The following is a 22,721-nucleotide window of genomic DNA, read 5'->3' as shown; positions in this document are numbered from 1 at the left end:
TATTATATATGCATATGTAAATTATGTATTGCAGGGTACTGATCTACATCCTATAATCTATTTCTTATCGAAAAATCCTTCATCTGATCGTACTATATGAATCCCTCCACCAGTTCGAGTCCCTCAGATTTCGATAGCTATTCCGATAGTTATTCCGACAGCTATTCCGACATGGATATTCACTTAAACTCCGAAAGCAGTGTCACTAGAATGAATCAACCAATCATCCATCCCCAATTCATCTGATGGTTTTGTAGTCGACTTAACCGATGGAGACGAGAAGAAGGCGATCCCTTCTGCACTCTTGGCGAAGAACCTGAAGCATTCACCGACGAACCAATCCGAAATAATATGTTCGCCCTCATTACCCGAATATCTCGCCATGATTATATACTATCTCAAATTCAAAACCATATTCATCCGCTCGTTTCGACCGACAATCATCCCGGAATAATATAAGAAGTCAACGAGCTTCGTACCCGAGTTGTAGCCTTGGAAAATATGGTGCAAAACATACCAGCTTCAGCAACATCATCGACACCAACAATACCATCAATAACAGCACTAGTACCATCAACAATCTATGCCTCAACATCTCATTATGTACCTCGAGCATAATCATCAATCTACGAATCGTTCTACATCATTTATCTTCGTTCGACATGGCGATTATGTAATCTCTAATGTTTTAGAGATTATATAGTATTGTTCTAATGGTAAATCAAATGAGTTTAATATCATATTGACTCATTAAATCCATGATTACATCTGAATAAAATATATATGTAAGTATATTATCATAAAGATTGTAATTAAAAATTCTTTCGTACAAATTGTTAATGATGAAAATATTTTAACGGGTAGGTAATACCCGAGGAATATTTAGATTTCACATTATTAAGTTATACTGTACATTCTTCCAATCTGATTCAACAGTTATTTAATATCCTACTTACAACCACCGATATACGTATTCGTTCACCATAAAACAACCATTTTCATTCAATTTCCTATTTGGATTTTGACCTATCAGAATCCAACAAGTGGCATAATGAAGAAAACATTGGACAAAATAAAATTTGTTAGAAACAAACAAATTAACTGTGAGAAATTTTGTTAAGAATCCATGCTAACTGTTCCTAGTTAATTGTTCCTAGCTAACTGATAACATTTTATTAATCGCAATTTAATTATCGCAATTTACATTCTCGCAATTTTATTTATCGTCATTTAATTTCTGTTATTTACTTTACGCACTTTATTTATCGTCATTTAATTTCTGTTATTTATTTTTACGCACTTTAAATATCGGGACACGTATACAAGGTTTTGACATATCATATCGACGCATCTATATATATTATTTGGAATAACCATAGACACTCTATATGCAGTAATGATCGAGTTAGCTATACGGGGTTGAGGTTTATTCTACAATAATATATATACTTTGCGTTGTGATCGAGTCTGAGACATGTACACGGGTCACGATACGTATTAATTAATTCGAATATTATATATTAAACTATATATGAATTATTGGACTGTTAACTGTGGACTATCGACTGTGGACTAATAATATTGGACAAATTAAAATGAAATAAAATATTGATTATAACATATGAAACTAAAAATTTCTTCAAGTTTGCTACTTGATTTCATCTTAAACCTCATTTGTATATTGACGATTACAATCTGCGTTCAAACCTTTCATAATTCTTGAAAACACCTCAATCGAGAGGATGAACCAACCGTATTTAATCTACGGAAGAAAACATTGATGCATATAGTTATGCACCTGAAAAACACTCGGAACCTGAGTAAACGTTTAACACGTATCTGTGCTAATTCCTTTAGTGTTATTATTATCCAAAATAACTTGGTAATTCCTTTCAAAGTAGCAAATTTTGTCACAGCTCCAGCAAGTCAACTTCGACTTTTCGTTCGAAACAACCTTATAAACACCTTGATATATATGTGTGCTCTTTTATTGTTACCGGGGAACCTTTTATATTTCATCATATTACCAGCAGACGTACCAGCAACCTCGTTGCTCCTTGGCTTAAATCTCTTCGAAAAATTTCTATATTTATTAAAACCCTATCATGTACTCATCGACATCTTGTAACGATAATTGCCATACCAAATACCGGGAAGCATTGATCAGTATTTCGAATCTCGCAGCGTTTCTACATCAACAGTTATATGTATACATATAACATTTATCTCTAGGAATTATGATCTTTCGTTCTAAAATTCTGAGAAGCACCCAGTCTACGAATCAATACACTGAATGTTGAAAAAGCTGAATGAAGCAGCAAAAACTATAAACAATCGTAAATGACCTTAATCGTCGGAAGTTTGATGATAAAAGAATAGTATGTTGGAAAAGCTCAAAAAAGTTGGAACTGAAAAACGGATTGAGCTAGCCACGAAGGAGACCAAGGACAAATATAAGGACCATACCCTATATTCAAAGAATTCAGGTAATTCTGGTTCCGTTGAAATCTTTAGAGAATATCTTGCTCGAAAGTCATGTTAAAATCTTGCGGAAAATTTTTCTTCATCAACCTTCGAACTTGGAAATTCCAAAATATCATCATAAATATCTTCGATATTTCTAAGGATATTTTCATAAATATTCTCGTCCAAAATTATATACCTCTTCGTGCTTCCTGTGTTTCATTATATTGGAAACTTCTGTAAAATCTAATTTTAATTTATGAATGAATTCTAGAGAAATGTAAAGAAATTGATGCATGAATTAGTATAATATAATGACACTTGATCAACGTGATTATATTACAGTAAGTCATGCTGAGTTTCTAATGGAACGTGATGATTCACAGATCATACCGTCATCACGTGTCATGTTACATAACTCTTTCATTCTGATTAACTTCTGAGCATATCAAGAAAGTATATTCTTGATAGTTCTATTCTCAGAGATTCTGGTAATTTGACAAATCAACCGTGCTATTACAATTTCTTTCTTAGAACATTAACTATGTTTATTCCAAATTTCATATCTACAAATTATGGGCCATTATTCGCTTGATTTGAAGCCGGGAAGAGAAAACAAGAGCATGGAGCTCCGAAATATAAAACGAAATATAAAGCTAAAAAAATAATAATACAAAAATTACAAACCGTGTATATCAATGTTTACTGCAACATAAAGACACGGGAGAATTAAAAACACTATAACCCCAAGAGCGAAGTAGAAGATAACAGATTCTTTCGGTGGAAGTTGGAAAAGGAGTGATTGTGGCGATAGTCAGGATAAGGACAAGGATCAGAACTGGATTAAGCATTTTCACAATCTTCTAAATTTGGGAATCAAGTATAGGAATGGTAAAGGTAATGGAACGGAAGAAGTTAATTTATAGTGAATTATCTGATAAAGAAATCAAGGCAGATCTCCGTATTTAATTATTGAGATCTTAATTTCCTTATTCGCCGAAAAATCAAATCTTTTAAATTTCGAAGATTTTCTCTAAATCCCTTGAATTCCAGAAATTCAACCAAGAAAACGTCAAAAGTTAAGACGCACATTATTTCTAAATTCCACCGTGACTACGTCAAAAGTTAAATCTCTATCTAAATCTGTTGTGACAGCTTCATTCGTACGCCTCACCTAATCGAATCGTTTATTCTATATTAGTCAATAATGATAAAACTCCATTTATAAACTCATATTTGTCATGAAAAAATTTTTATTGTTAGACATGACCATCTCACTCAAATTTCGGGACTAAATTTCTTTAACGGGTAGGTACTGTGACAACCCAGAAATTTCCGATCAAATTTAAAACTTTAGCTTTACATGATTTTGACAAGATAAGCAAAGTTTGTAAAGTTGACTCTAAAAATCTTGAACTGTTTATATGGACGTTATTAACCTGTGACTATTTCCGACGATTCACGAACCATTGTGTGTAGGTAAGTATATAAATAAATGTATATAAAGATAAAAGTATATATATATATATGATATTTTGAGTTAATAAAATAAACTTTAATCAATTGGAATTAAATATATAAAATAATAAACAATTATGTATTTATATATAAATATATACAAGATATTATTATGAATCTATATTATATATTTGACTTCTAACAATATTTATTGATTGTATATATATATATATATATATATATATATATATATATATATATATATATATAAGAAACTACTATTCAATATAAGTTATTACATTATATAAAATTATAAAATTACATAAATAATATGTAATATTAATATATTAAAAGATAAAATAAAATTTTTATATCAATATTATTACTTTTATCACTATAAAAATTACTATTAACATTAGAAATCAGTATTAGGGATATTATTATATATAGTTATGAAGTGTGAGAAATAAATTATTATGATATTATTATCACTAACGTTATTATCACTAATAATATAGTTAATAATAATGTTAGTAACATTATAATTAATATCATTATTACTAGCAATACTATTGTGGATATTATTATCATCTATATTAGTATTATTATATTATTATAAAGTATTATTATTAGTAATTATAACATTAAGAGTATTATTATAGTTATAATTATTAGTTAATAAGATAAATCATAATTTATAAATACATATATGTTATATAAATGCAGAAATATATACGAGTATATAAAATCAGATTTATATACACTGATACATATTCAGATACAATTTATAAAATGAATATTTTTGTATTAATAATATAATTATAAATATATAAATTATTAATTTTATAAACTCACAAAATTAATTAAAATTCTGTATCAAATAAACCTGTAGAAATCTTGATCCTGTCCCTTATCAGATGTTAACGCGAATTCAGTCAAGGATCTAGACAAAATTCTGTTTCACGTCTTTATCTAATTACTGTAATTTCTATATTTTTTTTTTTGGAATCGAATATCCTGTCTTCCGTTTGTTAGATGTCAATCTCATTGCCAAAGCCAAACAAAACAATCATATCATTAACACTAGCTTCACTTATTCAATTATCCTCTTTATATACACTCAATTATCATTATTATTATTATTATTATTGTTATTATTATTATTATTATATTATTATTATTATTATTATTATTATTAGTTGTTGTTATTATTATTATGATAATTGTTGTTACTCCTAAAAAGTTAGAAGTATTATTATTATTATTATTATTATTATTATTATTAAGTACATTAAGATTTATTATTATTGTAATTATTAATATAAGTATTATAGTTACAATTACAATTAGGATTTTTATTATTTAATATTGTTATTACTAACATTATTATCCTTACTAGTAATATCATTATGTAGTATCATTATAAATACTAACATTAATAATAAAAAGATTGTTGTTATTATTATTATGAACATTAAGTATTATGTATTTTTTTTATCAAAAGTATTATTTTCATTACTATTATTATCAAACTTTTCGTTTCATTTAAAAACTACAGTTATTATCATTATTATTAATAAATTTATTATTATTATTAGTACATCATTATGTTTATTAAAAACTATCTTTTCAAATAGATAAATATTTTATACATAAATATACTCTTTACATATACTATAATTATAATAAAAATTCATATAACTATATATATCAAATCTATTAAGATTATTTATATAAATACTTACAAATGGCAAACTATCGATTTTAAATGTAACACTAAATAATTACGTATATAAATATGGACATATTAATATAACTATACAAACAATAAATCAATTTGAATATATAAACAAATCAACTATACATAATATATAAATTAAAATATAATAAAAATATTTATTCGATTAACATTATATGTATTAATGAATATACAAATGATATAGGTTCGTGAATCCGAGGCCAACCCTGCATTGTTCAATATAGTTATATGTATTTTTACTACAAAATACAGTATGGTGAGTTTCATTTGCCTTTTTACCCTTTATATTTTTGGGCTGAGAATACATGCGCAATTTTTATAAATATTTTACGAAATAGACACAAGTAATTGAAACTACATTATATGGGTGAATGATCGAAGCCGAATATGCCCCTTTTGCTTGGTTACCTAAGAATTAGTAAACCGATCTACTAATTGACACGAATCCTAAAGATAGATCTATTGGGCCTAACGAACCCCATCCAAAGTACCGGATGCTTTAGTACTTCGATGTTGTTTTATCATGTCGGAAGGATTTCCCGGAATGATAGGGGATATTCTTATATGCATCTTGTTAATGTCGGTTACCAGGTGTTTACCATATGAATGATATTTTTGTCTCTATGCATGGGACTATATTTATGAGAATTGGAAATATGAAATCTTGTGGTCTATTAAAATTATGAAATGATTATTTATGATAAACTAATGAACTCACCAACCTTTTAGTTGACACTTCAAAGCATGTTTATTCTCAGGTATGAAAGAAATCTTTCTCTGTGCATTTGCTCATTTTAAAGATATTACTTGGAGTCATTCATGACATATTTTAAAAGACATTGCATTCGAGTCGTTGAGTTCATCAAGATTATTATTAAGTCAATTATAGTTGGATATATTATGAAATGGTATGCATGCCGTCAACATTCGATGTAATGAAAGTCTGTCTTTTAAAAACAAATGCAATGTTTGTAAAATTGTATCATATAGAGGTCAAGTACCTCGCGATGTAACCAAATGTAATGTATTCGTCCTGATGGATTATGACGGGTCGTTAGAGATATGAGATGTCAAAACATTGTATTCGTGTCTATGGTATCCCAAGATTACATAATATATTAGAATACATGTATAATACAATATGAGTTAGATAGGATATGATTAATATAGATTTGTTACCAATATTCACGTAGCTACAACAAGAAAAATTATCCAATCTTGTTTTACCCATAACTTCTTCGTTTTAAATCCTTTTTGAGTGATTCAAGTTGCTATGGTTTCAAATTGAACTTAAGTTTATGAATCTAAACAGAAAAAGTATAAGTTTATAGTCGGAAATACATATTACAAGTCATTTTTGTAAATATAGTCATTTCAGTCAAAAGAACGACGTCTAGATGACCATTTTGGAAAACATACTTCCACTTTGAGTTTAACCATGATTTTTGGATATAGTTTCATGTTCATAAGAAAAATAATTTTCCTAGAAGAACAACTTTTAAATCAAAGTTTATTATAGTTTTTAATTAACTAACCCAAAACAGCTCGCGGTGTTACTACGACGGTGTATATCCGGTTTTACAGTGTTTTTCGTGTTTTCAGGTTTTAAATTATTAAGTTAGCATATCATATAGATATAAAACATGTGTTTAGTTGATTTTAAATGTCAATTTAGAAGGATTAACTTTTGTTTGCGAACAAGTTTAGAATTAACTAAACTATGTTCTAGTGATTACAAGTTTAAACCTTTGAATAAGGTAGTTATATATATATGAATTGAATGATGTTATGAACATCATTACTACCTCAGGTTTTGTGGATAAACCTACTGGAAATAAGAAAAATAGATCTATCTTCAAAGGATCCTTGGATGGCTTGAAAGTTCTTGAAGCAAAATCATGACACGAAAACAAGTTCAAGTAATATTTCCACTCGAAATAAGATTGTTAAAGTTATAGAAATTGAATCAAACTTTGAATATGAGTTTTACCTTGTATTAGAAAGATATCTTACTGTAAATAAGAAAGATTTCTTCAGATTGGATGATCAATCAAAGTGGATTTGCAAGATTGGAAGTAAGCTAGCAAACTTGGAAGTGTTGTTGGTGCGTTCTTGAGTAGTTGTTTTATAACTTGGTTTATTTATAGATTTATGAACTAGATTGAGTTAGATTTTATTAAAGATGATGAAGAACACTTAGAACAAAGAAAGAACACTTGAGAGAGAGTATTTTGATTCAAGAAAATGGCAAAGTGAATGTGTTTGTGGTACTCCATTTTCACGTGAACTTAGGCCTTCTATATAGGCTCCATTAGTTTGTTGTTTTGTTAGATATTTCTTGCTAGATGTTAAATGATGGTTCCCACATATGTTTCACAAGGGCTGCTAAGAGCTAATCATTAAAGTGTATATACCAATAGTAAATACATTTAGAAGCTGGGTATTGTACGAGTACAAATACGAGTGCATACAAGTAGAATTGTTGATGAAAATGAATGAAGATGTAATTGTAAGCATTTTTGTTAAGTAGATGTACTTTGATAAGTGTCTTGAAGTCTTTCAAAAGTGTATGAATACATACTAAAACACTACATGTATATGCATTTTAACTGAGTCGTTAAGTCGTCGTTAGTCGTTACATGTAAGTGTTGTTTTGAAACCTTTAGGTTAACGATCTTGTTAATTGTTGTTAACCCATTGTTTATTATATCTAAAGAGATGTTAAATTATTACATTATCATGATATTATGATATATTAATATATCTTATTATGAAATATATACAGTTAAATGTCGTTACAACGGTAATCGTTACATATATGTCTCGTTTCGAAACCCTTAAATTAGTAGTCTTGTTTTTACATATGTAGTTCATTGTTAATATACTTAATGATATGTTTACTTATTAATTATCATAATTAAACATAGTGTAACAATATCATGGTATGATTCATATGTATTTAGTAAGACGTTGTTATAACGATAATCGTTATATATATCGTTTCGAGTTTCTTAATTTAATAGTCTCATTTTTTATGTATATAACTCATTGCTAAAATACCTAATGAGGTAAATACTTATCATAATATCATGTTAACTATATATATATATATATATATATATATATATATATATATATATATATATATATATATATATATATATATATATATATATATATATATATATATATGTATGTCATCATATAGTTTTTACAAGTGTTAACGTTCGTGAATCCCCGGTCAACTTGGGTGGTCAATTGTCTATATGAAACCTATTTCAATTAATCAAGTCTTAACAAGTTTGATTGCTTAACATGTTGGAAACACTTAATCATGTAAATATCTATTTCATTTAATATATATAAACATGGAAAAGTTCGGGTCACTACAGTACCTACCCGTTAAATAAATTTCGTCCCGAAATTTTAAGCAGTTGGAGGTGTTGACGTATCTTCTGGAAATAAATGCGGGTATTTCTTCATCATCTGATCTTCTCATTCCCAGGTGAACTCGGGTCCTCTACGAGCATTCCATCGAACCTTAACAATTGGTATCTTGTTTTGCTTTAGTCTTTTAACCTCACGATCCATTATTTCGACGGGTTCTTTGATGAATTGAAGTTTTTCGTTGATTTGGATTTCGTCTAATGGAATAGTGAGATCTTCTTTAGCAAAACATTTCTTCAAATTCGAGACGTGGAAAGTATTATGTACAGCTGCGAGTTGTTGAGGTAACTCAAGTTGGTAAGCTACTGGTCCGACACGATCAATAATCTTGAATGGTCCAATATACCTTGGATTTAATTTCCCTCATTTACCAAATCGAACAACAACTTTCCAAGGTGCAACTTTAAGCATGACCATCTCTCCAATTTCAAATTCTATATCTTTTCTTTTAATGTCAGCGTAGCTCTTTTATCGACTTTGGGCGGTTTTCAACCTTTGTTGAATTTGGATGATCTTCTCGGTAGTTTCTTGTATTATCTTAGGACCCGTAATCTGTCGATCTCCCACTTTACTCCAATAAATCGAAGACCTGCACTTTCTACCATAAAGTGCTTCCAATGGTGCCATCTCAATGCTTGAATGGTAGCTGTTGTTGTAGGAAAATTCTGCTAACGGTAGATGTCGATCCCAACTGTTTCCGAAATTAATAACACATGCTCGTAGCATGTCTTCAAGTGTTTTTATTGTCCTTTCGCTCTGCCCATCAGTTTGTGGATGATAGGCAGTACTCATGTCTAGAAGAGTTCCTAATACTTGCTGTAATGTCTGCCAGAATCTTGAAATAAATCTGCCATCCCTATCAGAGATAATAGAGATTGGTATTCCATGTTTGGAGACGACTTCCTTCAAATACAGTCGTGCTAATTTCTCCATCTTGTTATCTTCTCTTGTTGGCAGGAAGTGTGCTGATTTGGTGAGACGATCAACTATTACCCAAATAGTATCAAAACCACTTGCAGTCCTTGGCAATTTAGTGATGAAATCCATGGTAATGTTTTCCCATTTCCATTCCGGGATTTCAGGTTGTTGAAGTAGACCCGATGGTTTCTGATTCTCGGCTTTAACCTTAAAACACGTCAAATATTCTCCTACATATTTAGCAACATCGGCTTTCATACCCGACCACCAAAAATGTTTCTTGAGATCCTTCTACATCTTCCCCGTTCCAGGATGTATTGAGTATCTGGTTTTATGAGCTTCTCTAAGTACCATTTCTCTCATATCTCCAAATTTTGGTACCCAAATTCTTTCAGCCCTATACCAGGTTCCGTCTTCCCGAATATTAAGATGCTTCTCCGATCCTTTGGGTATTTCATCCTTTTAATTTCCTTCTTTTAAAACTCCTTGTTGCGCCTCCTTTATTTGAGTAGTAAGGTTATTGTGAATCATTATATTCATAGCTTTTACTCGAATGGGTTCTCTGTCCTTTCTGCTCAAGGCGTTGGCTACCACATTTGCCTTCCCCGGGTGCCAATAAATCTCAAAGTCGTAATCATTCAACAATTCAATCCACCTGCGCTGCCTCATGTTCAGTTGTTTCTGATTAAATATGTGTTGAAGACTTTTGTGGTCGGTATATATAATACTTTTGACCTCATACAAGTAGTGCCTCCAAGTCTTTAATGCAAAAACAACCGCGCATAATTCCAAATCATGCGTCGTATAATTCTGCTCGTGAATCTTCAATTGTCTAGACGCATAAGCAATTACCTTCGTTCATTGCATTAATACACCACCGATACATTGCTTTGAGGCGTCACAATATATCACAAAATCATCATTCCCTTCAGGTAATGACAATATAGGTGCCGTAGTTAACTTTTTCTTTAACAATTGAAATGCTTTCTCTTGTTCATCCTTCCATTCAAATTTCCTCCCTTTATGCGTTAATGCAGTCAAGGGTTTTACTATTCTGGAAAAATCTTGGATGAACCTTCTGTAGTAATCAGCTAGTCCTAAAAATTAGGGTATATGGTTTGGAGTTTTCGGGGTTTCCCACTTTTAACGGTTTCAATCTTTGCTGGATCTACCTGAATACCTTCTTTGTTCACTATGTGACCGAGGAATTAAACTTCTTCCAGCCAAAATGCACACTTTGAAAACTTAGCGTACAGTTTTTCTTTTCTCAGCAACTCTAGCAATTTTCTCAAATGTTCTTCGTGCTCTTGATCATTCTTCGAGTAAATAAGTATGTCATCGATGAAAACAATGACAAACTTGTCAAGATATGGCCCACACACTCGGTTTATGAGATCCATGAACACAGCTAGTCAACCCAAATGGCATAACCATAAACTCGTAATGACCGTAACACGTCCTAAAAGCAGTCTTTGGAATATCATCTATAACGACCCTCATTTTTCCATTCTATATTTTCCAATATTAAATGCCCAAACAATATAATTAAAACTTAATGATTAAACTTTAATCAACAATTGTTAAGTGTTAAGAGTTTTAAAACATATTAATTAACTTTGTGCAATAATTGACAAGTTAATAAAAGATGAAAATAATAAACTGTTAGTCGACACTCACTGCTAATTAAAATTTATGCATTTATGTAATATTATAACTAATAACCTATAAGTAATAAATAAAAAGTGACATTTATATAAATAATAAAACAATTGGGAACTAAATAAAAAATATATATATACAAGTCATGAATTAGTAAAAAGAAAATAATACGTATCATGTAGTAAATGTAAAAATAATAATAATAATAATAATAATAATAATAATAATAATAATAATAATAATAATAATAATAATAATAATAATAATAATAATAATAATAATAATAATAATAATAATAATAATAATGAGACTAAAGAATCTTAAACAATTACATCCTTATGTTGACTAAAAAATAAAATAAAATATATATATAAACTAGTACCACCTATTCTTGACTAAAAATTATAAAATAAAATAAAATCATTAATTACAACATCCTTATGTTGACTAACACTCTAATACTTACACTATATAAACACCCATAGACTCCTAGTTTCTCATTCACAAATCACACCAAAATCCTCTCTCAAAAACAATCTCTCCCTCTCCCGCTCTTGTGGTATTCGGATCTTCAAGCTTGTTCTTCGTGTTCATCAAGATTTTCAAGCGTGTTCTTCATTACTTGGGTTATTTGATCTTCATCACCAAGTTTTCTTCTTGTTTCTTGTTAATCTTCATCATCATTAACAAGGTATGATCCAAAATCTTAAAACTTTTAAATCTTTCTTTCAATTCATGTTTATAGTCATAATCATATTCGTGCATGATCTTAACTTTCATATTATTTAGATCCTCAAAACCCACAACCCTAATCATTAAAATACTACTTTAATTAACTAACCCGAATTAATGAAACCCTAATACTACTTATACTATTAATTAACATGTATACACTATTACTATTACTAACACCTATAACCTACTACTTATATTATAACACATCAAAACATTTTGGGATATGTATTAGAGATGTATAGATCTTCGAACTTTCTTGACGAATGGTTTCTACGAAACTCTAGGCGGAAGGGTTTGGATTTCTGATTTAAAGCATCCTATAGCTCAAGCCCCTAGACCTGAAATGGCCATTCGAAGGGAAAAGGGTGATTGGAAGCTTATCTAATACGGCAAGTATCCTAAAATGGAAAACACTCTTAAAGTAGAAACTTTCTAGTTATAGAAACTTACTAAGATAAGAAATCTACTAAAAGTGGAAACTTTCTAAAAATAGAAACTTACTAGGAAAGGAAACATAGTAAAACAAACTATACTTACAACACTATCATACTTAAACATCTACTTAAACTTGGGCAAAAACACTTACTACTCTTAAATGTCAATAGGTTGACTTTTCTGCTCACTCATCTAACTTTCTATTCCGAGGAATAACTCTCTCTCTCTCTACTTACTAAGGTGAATTTATCGCCCCACTCTTTATTGCTAGCAAACTTACTTACTTTTATTGGGGTGAGACACATGCTGTTTTTACATTTTACAACTTAGACACAAATACCAAACTACTAAACTATGCTATACCCGGCTATGTCCGACTAAGTCCCTACATTGATATTTTTAATTGCTCGTTGAATGTATGCTTAATTATTGGGGGTAGGTCTATCGGGAGTAACGTCCCCGATACATTTGACTAAGCCTTTGTATTACTTAATAATGAAATTAAACCTACAAGTATAAACTACAACTTGTCCTTGGGGAAAACTTGAACGTTTAGTCTAAATATCACGCATTGGCATAACTTAAGGATCTGCGAGATCTACTTTTTGATCCTGCGAGAGATCAACTTTATAAACTAAATCTTGTGGTCTAAAAACAACGATAACTACTTTTGTTAAACCTATGATTGCACTCAACCTTTTTGGTTGACACTTTAGCATGTTTGTCTCAGGTGCTGATTGATTCAAGCTTACTTACTTACTGCTTATGTGATGCTACTTGGACTTAGGAACAAGAGATATCGCATTTACTATTCTTGAATTTGAAACATTTACTTTATTGTAATTTCAATTCTTGTAACGACATTTCATTTTCCGCTGCGTACTCTCAATAAAGTTTGATTTTATCATGTAGTATTGTTCTCGTATATTATAATATGTTAGTTTATTTGATATTAGTGACGTTTCTTCCAGACCCTATCTGGAGGATGTTACATCATCCTCCTTCACCCGCATTTGATGATACCCTGAGCTTAAATCAATCTTCGAATAAACTGACGAGCCTTGTAGTTGATCAAATAAGTCGTCGATTCTCGGTAGTGGGTAGCGGTTTTTGATGGTAAGTTTTTTCAACTCTCGGTAGTCGATACACAACCTAAATGTACCATCCTTCTTCTTGACAAACAAAACATGAGCTCTCCACGGTGATGTGCTTGGTCGAATGAAACCACGCTCTAAAAGTTCTTGTAATTAGATTTGGAGTCCTTCATTTCGCTGGGTGCTAGTCTGTATGGAGCACGAGCTATTGGTGCATCTCCTGGTACAAGATCTATTTGAAATTCAACGGATCAGTGTGGAGGTAGTCCCGGTAATTCTTTCGGAAATACATCGGGAAATTCTTTTGCGACGGAAACATCATTGATGTTCTTTTCTTCGGTTTGTACTTTCTCGACATGTGCTAAAATAGCATAGCAACCTTTTCTTATTAGCTTTTGTGCCTTCAAATTACTAATAAGATTTAGCTTCGCGTTGTTCTTTTCTCCGTACACCATCATGGGTTTTCCTTTTTCCTGTAAAATGCGAATTGCATTTTTATAACATACGATCTCTGCTCTCACCTTTTTCAACCAGTCCATGCCAATTATCACATCAAAACTTCCTAACTCTACTGGTATCAAATCAATCTCAAATGTTTCACTAACCAGCTTAATTTCTCGATTCCGACATATATTATCTGCTGTAATTAATTTACCGTTTGCTAATTCGAGTAAAAATTTATTATCCAAAGGCGTCAGTGGACAACTTAATTTAGCACAAAAATCTCTACTCATATGTAGTGACCCGAACTTTTCCATGTTTATATATATTAATTGAGATTGATATTTACATGATTAAATGTTTCCAACATGTTAAGCAATCAAACTTGTTAAGACTTGATTAATTGAAATATGTTTCATATAGACAATTGACCGCCCAAGTTGACCGGTGATTCACGAACGTTAAAACTTGTGAAAACTATATGATGACATATATATGGATATATATATATATAGTTAACATGATACTATGATAAGTAAACATATCATTAAGTATATTAACAATGAACTACATATGTAAAAACAAGACTACTAACTTAATGATTTTTAAACGAGACATATATGTAACGATTATCGTTGTAAAGACATTTAATGTATATATATCATATTAAGAGATATTCATATATGATAATATCATGATAATATAATAATTTAAAATCTCATTTGATATTATAAACATTGGGTTAACAACATTTAACAAGATCGTTAACCTAAAAGTTTCAAAACAACACTTACATGTAACGACTAACGATGACTTAACGACTCAGTTAAAATGTATATACATGTAGTGTTTTAATATGTATTTATACACTTTTGAAAGACTTCAATACACTTATCAAAATACTTCTACTTAACAAAAATGCTTACAATTACATCCTCGTTCAGTTTCATCAACAATTCTACTCGTATGCACCCGTATTCGTACTCGTACAAACACAGCTTTTAGATGTATGTACTATTGGTATATACACTCCAATAATCAGCTCTTAGCAGCCCATGTGAGTCACCTAACACATGTGGGAACCATCATTTGGCAACTAGCATGAAATATCTCATAAAATTACAAAAATATGAGTAATCATTCATGACTTATTTACATGAAAACAAAATAACATATCCTTTATATCTAATCCATACACCAACGACCAAAAACACCTACAAACACTTTCATTCTTCAATTTTCTTCATCTAATTGATCTCTCTCAAGTTCTATCTTCAAGTTCTAAGTGTTCTTCATAAATTCCAAAAGTTCTAGTTTCATAAAATCAAGAATACTTTCAAGTTTGCTAGCTCACTTTCAATCTTATAAGGTGATCATCCAACCTCAAGAAATCTTTGTTTCTTACAGTAGGTTATCATTCTAATACAAGGTAATAATCATATTCAAACTTTGGTTCAATTTCTATAACTATAACAATCTTATTTCAAGTGATGATCTTACTTGAACTTGTTTTCGTGTCATGATTCTGCTTCAAGAACTTCGAGCCATCCAAGGATCCATTGAAGCTAGATCCATTTTCCTCTTTTCCAGTAGGTTTATCCAAGGAACTTAAGGTAGTAATGATGTTCATAACATCATTCGATTCATACATATAAAGCTATCTTATTCGAAGGTTTAAACTTGTAATCACTAGAACATAGTTTAGTTAATTCTAAACTTGTTCGCAAACAAAAGTTAATCCTTCTAACTTGACTTTTAAAATCAACTAAACACATGTTCTATATCTATATGATATGCTAACTTAATGATTTAAAACCTGGAAACACGAAAAACACCGTAAAACCGGATTTACGCCGTCGTAGTAACACCGCGGGCTGTTTTGGGTTAGTTAATTAAAAACTATGATAAACTTTGATTTAAAAGTTGTTATTCTGAGAAAATGATTTTTATTATGAACATGAAACTAAATCCAAAAATTATGGTTAAACTCAAAGTGGAAGTATGTTTTCTAAAATGGTCATCTAGACGTCGTTCTTTCGACTGAAATGACTACCTTTACAAAAACGACTTGTAACTTATTTTTCCGACTATAAACCTATACTTTTTCTGTTTAGATTCATAAAATAGAGTTCAATATGAAACCATAGCAATTTGATTCACTCAAAACGGATTTAAAATGAAGAAGTTATGGGTAAAACAAGATTGGATAATTTTTCTCATTTTAGCTACGTGAAAATTGGTAACAAATCTATTCCAACCATAACTTAATCAACTTGTATTGTATATTATGTAATCTTGAGATACCATAGACACGTATACAATGTTTCGACCTATCATATCGACACATCTATATATATTTCGGAACAACCATAGACACTCTATATGTGAATGTTGGAGTTAGCTATACAGGGTTGAGGTTGATTCCAAAATATATATAGTTTGAGTTGTGATCAATACTGAGATACGTATACACTGGGTCGTGGATTGATTCAAGATAATATTTATTGATTTATTTCTGTACATCTAACTGTGGACAACTAGTTGTAGGTTACTAACGAGGACAGCTGACTTAATAAACTTAAAACATCAAAATATATTAAAAGTGTTGTAAATATATTTTGAACATACTTTGATATATATGTATATATTGTTATAGGTTCGTCAATCAACCAGTGGCCAAGTCTTACTTCCCGACGAAGTAAAAATCTGTGAAAGTGAGTTCATTTGAATCCCTTTTACTCTTTACATTTTTGGGCTGAGAATACATGCAAATGCTTTATTAACTATTTTACAATATTTATATGCGTGAGTTTCATTTGCCTTTTTACCCTTTATATTTTTGGGCTGAGAATACATGCGCAATTTTTATAAATGTTTTTACGAAATAGACACAAGTAATCAAAACTACATTATATGGTTGAATGATCGAAATCGAATATGCCCCTTTTTATTAAGTCTGGTAATCTAAGAATTAGGGAACAGACACCCTAATTGACGCGAACTCTAAAGATAGATCTATTGGGCCTAACAAACCCCATCCAAAGTACCGGATGCTTTAGTACTTCGAAATTTATATCATATCCGAAGGGTGTCCCGGAATGATGGGGATATTCTTATATATGCATCTTGTTAATGTCGGTTACCAGGTGTTCACCATATGAATGATTTTTATCTCTATGTATGGGATGTGTATTGAAATATGAAATCTTGTGGTCTATTATTATGATTTGATATATATAGGTTAAACCTATAACTCACCAACATTTTTGTTGACGTTTTAAGCATGTTTATTCTCAGGTGATTATTAAGAGCTTCCGCTGTCGCATACTTAAATAAGGACGAGATTTGGAGTCCATGCTTGTATGATATTGTGTAAAAACTGCATTCAAGAAACTTATTTTGTTGTAACATATTTGTATTGTAAACCATTATGTAATGGTCGTGTGTAAACAGGATATTTTAGATTATCATTATTTGATAATCTACGTAAAGCTTTTTAAACCTTTATTGATGAAATAAAGGTTATGGTTTGTTTTAAAATGAATGCAGTCTTTGAAAAACGTCTCATATAGAGGTCAAAACCTCGCAACGAAATCAATTAATATGGAACGTTTTTAATCAATAAGAACGGGACATTTCAGTTGGTATCCGAGCGTTGGTCTAAGAGAACCAGAAAATTTGCATTAGTGTGTCTTATCGAGTTTGTTAGGATGCATTAGTGAGTCTGGACTTCGACCGTGTTCTCTTTAAAAATGATTGCTTAACAAATTTTGTTGGAAACTATATATTTTTAACATGTGAATATTATGTGATATATTAATCTCTTAACGCGTTTGATATTATGTGATAGATGTCTACCTCTAGAACAAGTCCCATTGACTCACCTAATAATAATGAAGAGTCAAATGTAAATTGGAATGATTCGTGGACTGATTCACAAGTTCCCGAAGAGGAACCGGAAGAAGAGTCGGAACCGGAAGAAGAATCGGAACCGGAAGAAGAATCGAAACCGGATGAAGAAATAGAACCGGCGGGGGAAATAATAAAACGGTTAAATAAAAGAAAATCCTCAATCAACCGACCAAGGTTAATTATGGTCAATGGTGTTTCCGCCAAGGAAGCAAAATATTGGGAGGATTACCAATTCTCCGATGAATCGGATTCCGACGAGAATTCCGATGATGTTATAGAAATTACCCCAACTGAATTTAAAAAGGCAAAAGAAAATAATAAGGGAAAGGGCATAAAAATAGAGAAATCTAATTCCAACCCCGATGAACTTTATATGTATCGTCAACCCCCGAAGTCCTTAAGTTGTAACAATGACCCGGGAACCTCTAAACCACCAGGTTTTTCTAAACCAATGTGGAAAATAACGGCTCGTATTAGGGGAACATCATATATCCCTAGAAACTTGGCAAAACGAACCAAAACCGAACAAGAAGAAATGAGCGAGTCGGAATAAGATAGTTATATTTGTGTGGTGTAATATATGTAATATAGTGTGCTTATGCTTTATGATATATGTAAAAATTGCTTGTATTAATAAGTATTTTTTTTATGAATCTAACTCTTGTCTATTTTACAGTATAAAAACATAAAATGGATAGACAACCCAATATTTTAAGAGACCTACCCAGAGACATGATTGATGAAATCTTGTCTAGAGTCGGTCAGAATTCCTCGGCACAACTATTTAAGGCGAGATCAGTTTGTAAGACATTCGAAGAACGTTCCAAGAATGCCTTGGTTTATAAAAGGCTTTTGTTCGGAAGATGGGGGATATCACATTGGGAAATCCATAAGTTACGATGTGTTTACTTTGACGCATATATTGCGGGGAACCCAAATGCTATTTTACGCAACGGGTTAAGAAATTATTTTGACTCAGTATATCCGAATATAGGACTTCGTGATTTAGAAAAAGCGGCTAACATGCAACATAAAGAAGCATGTTATGCTTACGGGTTAGTAATGTTCGCTTCTCACCAAAGTGAGAACAAGAACATCGGGCTACAACTATTAAACAAAACGTTCTCACAAGTGACGGAGTCGGTAATTAGGGTAAGAAATGAGGTTTTTAGATTATTACGGGACTGCTGGACATTACGTAACCCTCGTCCCTTTGACGACGTTACAACACGTTGTCTTATCAACGGCCATAACGGTTATGTTCCACAAGACCAAGGATGGGAAGTAGTCCTAGTAAAACCAGAATGCATGACTTGTTTCTGGACGTATGAATTACGTGTCTTTATTGCCTTTGCTGAACGACTTGTGTACTAGCTAGAATTATCTTCACAACCATCTTGTATCAAATTTATTGTGTGCTATATTTCATGCTATATGTAAAATAAGCGGTATTGTAAGTTTGTAAAATATTGTGTAAAAGTTTGAACGCGAAATATTATTATAATCAGTTTTTCATATAGAATTGTAGTAGTTGAATTGTATATTAGCTACTAAGTATGAACTTAACGGGTAGGTACTACCCGAATTTAAACTTATAAAACGCTAATATGAAGAAAAAGCTTTTATAAATGAGTTCATATTATGCTACGAAATACTATTAACTACTCTTAATATTCTGTATGATTAACTTGTTCCATTTGACTATTTTGAAGGAAATGGCACCGACTACTCGACACACCGTGAATATGAATGAAGAGGAATTCCGTACTTTTCTAGCTTCAAACATAGCCGCAGTACAGGCTGCGCTACATACCAACAATAACCTTGGATCTGGCAGTACAGGAAATCGTGTAGGATGCACCTACAAAGAATTCACTGCCTGCAAACCTTTGGAATTTGATGGAACCGAAGGACCAATCGGATTGAAACAGTGGACCGAGAAGGTCGAATCGGTGTTTGCCATAAGTAAGTGTACTGAAGAGGACAAAGTGAAGTACGCTACGCATACCTTCACAGGTTCTGCGTTAACATGGTGGAATACCTATCTAGAGCAAGTGGGACAAGATGATGCGTACGCACTACCGTGGTCAGCATTCAAGCACTTGATGAACGAGAAGTACCGTCCCAGAACCGAGGTCAATAAGCTCAAGACAGAACTTAGAGGGTTACGAACCCAAGGATTTGATATTACCACGTACGAAAGACGATTCACAGAATTGTGCCTATTGTGTCCGGGAGCGTTCGAAGATGAGGAAGAGAAGATCGACGCGTTTGTGAAAGGATTACCGGAAAGAATCCAAGAAGATATAAGTTCACACGAGCCCGCCTCCATACAACAGGCATGTAGAATGGCTCACAAACTAGTGAACCAGATTGAAGAAAGAATTAAAGAACATACTGCTGAAGAGGCCAATGTGAAGCAAGTCAAAAGAAAGTGGGAGGAAAACGGTGATAAGAATAACCAATACAACAACAGTAATTACAACAATAATCGCAACAATTATCCCAACAATCGCAACATCAATCGCAACTACAACAAACGGCCCAACAACAACAACAACAACAACAACAACAACAGCAACTACAACAATCATCCTAACAACAATAATAACCGCAACAACAACAACAATCAGAAGCAGCTATGCCAAAGGTGTGAAAAGTATCACTCGGGGTTCTGCACCAAATTTTGCAACAAGTGTAAAAGAAATGGTCATAGCGCGGCAAAGTGTGAGGTCTACGGACTAGGGGTTAATAGAACGAAAGGAACAAATGGTGTCGGAACGAGTAATGGCGGATCAAGTAGTGTCGGAGCAAGTTATGCCAATGTAGTTTGTTATAAATGTGGAAAACCGGGCCACATTATTAGAAATTGCCCGAACCAGGAGAACACGAATGGACAAGGCCGCGGAAGAGTTTTCAATATTAATGCGGCAGAGGCACAAGAAGACCCGGAGCTTGTTATGGGTACGTTTCTTATTGACAATAAATCTGCTTACGTTTTATTTGATTCGGGTGCGGATAGAAGCTATATGAGTAGAGATTTTTGTGCTAAATCTGAGATACGTATACACTGGGTCGTGGATTGATTCAAGATAATATTTATTGATTTATTTCTGTACATCTAACTGTGGACAACTAGTTGTAGGTTACTAACGAGGACAGCTGACTTAATAAACTTAAAACATCAAAATATATTAAAAGTGTTGTAAATATATTTTGAACATACTTTGATATATATGCATATATTGTTATAGGTTCGTGAATCAACCAGTGGCCAAGTCTTACTTCCCGACGAAGTAAAAATATGTGAAAGTGAGTTCATTTGAATCCCTTTTACTCTTTACATTTTGGGGCTGAGAATACATGCAAATGCTTTATTAACTATTTTACAATATTTATATGCGTGAGTTTCATTTGCCTTTTTACCCTTTATATTTTTGGGCTGAGAATACATGCGCAATTTTTATAAATGTTTTTACGAAATAGACACAAGTAATCAAAACTACATTATATGGTTGAATGATTGAAATCGAATATGCCCCTTTTTATTAAGTCTGGTAATCTAAGAATTAGGGAACAGACACCCTAATTCACGCGAACTCTAAAGATAGATCTATTGGGCCTAACAAACCCCATCCAAAGTACCGGATGCTTTAGTACTTCGAAATTTATATCATATCCGAAGGGTGTCCCGGAATGATGGGGATATTCTTATATATGCATCTTGTTAATGTCGGTTACCAGGTGTTCACCATATGAATGATTTTTATCTCTATGTATGGGATGTGTATTGAAATATGAAATCTTGTGGTCTATTATTATGATTTGATATATATAAGTTAAACCTATAACTCACCAACATTTTTGTTGACGTTTTAAGCATGTTTATTCTCAGGTGATTATTAAGAGCTTCCGCTGTCGCATACTTAAATAAGGACGAGATTTGGAGTCCATGCTTGTATGATATTGTGTAAAAACTGCATTCAAGAAACTTATTTTGTTGTAACATATTTGTATTGTAAACCATTATGTAATGGTCGTGTGTAAACAGGATATTTTAGATTATCATTATTTGATAATCTACGTAAAGCTTTTTAAACCTTTATTGATGAAATAAAGGTTATGGTTTGTTTTAAAATGAATGCAGTCTTTGAAAAACGTCTCATATAGAGGTCAAAACCTCGCAACGAAATCAATTAATATGGAACGTTTTTAATCAATAAGAACGGGACATTTCATCATATAGCTTCTATCCGCACCCGAATCAAATAAAACATAAGCAGATGTATTGTCAATAAGAAATGTACCCGTAACAAGCTCCGGGCCTTCTTGTACTTCTGCCACATTAATATTGAAAACTCTTCTGCGGCCTTGCCCATTAGTATTCCCTTGGTTTGGGC

This window comes from Rutidosis leptorrhynchoides, chromosome 3, assembly GCF_046630445.1.
Source record: "Rutidosis leptorrhynchoides isolate AG116_Rl617_1_P2 chromosome 3, CSIRO_AGI_Rlap_v1, whole genome shotgun sequence".
NCBI lineage: Eukaryota > Viridiplantae > Streptophyta > Magnoliopsida > Asterales > Asteraceae > Rutidosis > Rutidosis leptorrhynchoides.
This window is presented reverse-complemented; position numbering follows the sequence as displayed.